Source organism: Trichoderma citrinoviride (genome assembly GCF_003025115.1).
Source record: "Trichoderma citrinoviride strain TUCIM 6016 unplaced genomic scaffold BBK36scaffold_5, whole genome shotgun sequence".
NCBI classification, from domain to species: domain Eukaryota; kingdom Fungi; phylum Ascomycota; class Sordariomycetes; order Hypocreales; family Hypocreaceae; genus Trichoderma; species Trichoderma citrinoviride.
The window spans coordinates 507,577-510,356 of NW_020194713.1; positions in this window are offsets into that span (position 1 = coordinate 507,577).

Genomic DNA, 2,780 nt, shown 5'->3' on the forward strand with positions numbered 1-2,780 from the left:
AGTTCGAACAACAGGCAGAATTCGAAAAGAGTAGGGTGTGGTACAATAGACACGACAACAGCACGAGTACGATATCCGTCCAGACGCCACCAATCAAATCCCATCAAAACCGGCGATAAAAAAGCTGCGGCTCCTAATCCCACACAAGGCTTGGCCTCAAATCCCTCCAACCCCATCCGTTCTGGCTGAGCCAATCGCAGCCACTCTGGTGGAAGACGCGGCGGGCCAGGAAAGCTGTTGCAAGTGACGCTCAGAGTGCTGGCCTTGGCATCTTGTTCAGCTCTCGGTGTATGTATGTCGTTGTATGTTGTTGTTGGTCCTGATCAAGGACGGTAACTGCGGTAGCGTACAAGTATGAACATGAAAGAATGAGGGAGGGTCATCCACTGCTCTCAAAGGCCGGTGAGTGATCGCCCGTCCCAAGTCAGCCGCAAAATACATAGCGTCGGACCCAACATCAAATAATAACCTTGCGGCTTGGGCAATCAACCCATCTTTCCCGAGATAGGGATTGACAACTGACGCCGAGCTTTGCGGTGCCAAGGTGAGGCACATCAACAGAAGCTAGCAGTCAACAAGGCCATGTGGTTTGCTGCTTCGTAAAAAAAGAAGGGAAAGGATCTCGAGGTTTCCTGGTTTGCCTCGTCATGCGGAAGCCTTGAACTTGGCTTCAAAAGGCAGCCTAACATGGTGTCCTATCCGACATGGGGAACGAATGAGTCCTATCAAAGCCGGGCCAAGGCGACCTAGCAGCCTTGTTTTCACCGGCTTGACAGATGGTCAAGGCCACGGAGTACGAAGCTGATTCAAACGCCCAAATCCTGCGAAAGGCTGTTTCTCGACAGGGGACCATCTCAGGTCTGCTTCAGTCCTGGCTGCGGCTGGCTATAGCTCCCTCCCCCCATGTTGAAAGGTCTCTAGACTGCCAGACCCTTGCCAAATCTCCATCTCACCACCTCTGTCCCTCCCGCTCTTCGCCGTCTTAGCACTACCGACTTGTACGGATAAGTATCAAGCCTCGTTTTGCCACGCCCTCCCCCATGCCAGCACCAGATAATAACGGCTTGAAATCAGTAGCTCGTCTGCCATTTCAGGCCTGCCCTCCCCCCCTGCCCAGCTTTAGCCACCTGGCACCTTGGCAAGCAAAACCAGGAGCCCTGCGAAAATCGAGAGACAAGGCACGGAGCTTCAACCCATATGCGGTCTTGACTGCGAAAGTGAGGCCCGCGGCTTGTAAGCCCTTTGCCATCTCTGCCTGGCCCTGGAGACGTCGTTCTTCTTGCGCGAAGCCTCGATTGGCCACGGTACGACCTTTGAGGAACTGAAAGACGTGGGATAAATGAAGGCGATTGCCCCCCTTGCGTTTTCGTTGTCCGGAGATCTATTCTCCGGGGGAGCCCTGCGAGGCAAATTCGCGGCGTTGTTGAGGCACCTGGGGGCGGGCTCGCTGGCAATATATATTCATGACGCATCTCTGCCACAACTTGAAGATTCGCAATACGATGCTAGGACTGCTGATGCCACCCATGACCAGCATTCATTGCGCAAAAACGGAAAGAAAACAACATGGTCGGTTCAATACGGCTTCCCAAACAGGAAGTCAGGTTGAAAGAAAAAAAGGCAGAAGAGGTATGGAAAGCCACAAATTATGTCTGCCAGCCAATGACGGCACTTGTCGATGCAAGCAGCCTCGCTCGCCCAAGTAATGATGGAGAGGCAATTTCATGCAGCTCATGAATCTATTGGAATTTACAACCCTGATCAGACTGGGCTTGGAGGGGGGCAAGTATCCATCTGCCACGGCCTAACATGGACATACGATAGAATGAACTGCTACTACCCTCCTTCAAGAACAACGGTTCGTTATATGCACGATATTATAGCAGACGTGTAAAATCAACACGATTGGGCGGCTGCTCCCGTCGTCCAATACGCATGTACATGTAGCAAAAGGCATGTTCATATATCGGAAACGGCAACCACGAGCCCGTCCCCTCAAAACACCATGGAAGACGGAGAAGCGAAAAAATATCAGACAATATCTCCCTACAAACTCGGTTCAGCCAGTGGACCTAGCCAGAGTCAAGTTCTCCATTAGCCAGGCGGGAGGCACGGCACGAAGCCCGCAGAGCCTAGGACTACTACTACTATCCCAGAATACATCCATACGGCCCTCAGCCTCGCTGCCCTTTTTTCTCCCCAATACGGGGAATTCCGTCTCTTGAACTACTTAGGGATGAGCTCTGACGCAGTGGCTGAGTTTAGCACTCGCCGTACATAGTCTGGCCCGCCCTGGGCAACAAATCGTCTCGAACGTGCTGAAGCGCGGCAGAAAGTCCATGACGCCGCTTGTTAGACATGTTCTCCCTTCTTTCATGTCTCCCTCTGCAAACTACTACTAGCAGTATTCAATAGTGAGCTCAGGGCTTCTGTTTCTCGGTCGGGCATTGGAAACCCGAGTAATCGGCGTCTCCTGGTCTCGGCGCTGTCTCAAGCCATGCCCATTTTGTTTGCTGTTCGGAAGGAAAAAAGATGGACGCCGAAAGACGCCCCAAGCCCGTGTAAAACATCACAAACTTTTTTCTTTTCTTTTTTTTTTTTTTTTTTTTTTTTTTTTTTTTTTTTTTTCCCCGTCTTTGAAACCCCGGCGATCCAGGAAACCGGTGAGCAGAGAGAAAAACACGGGGTGCAGAAAGCCCAGAGCCCACACAAGTCCTTTGCGGAGCAAGCAGACAAGAACGTGTATTTACTGTTCTTGGGGTGGCTGCAGCGAAACTATT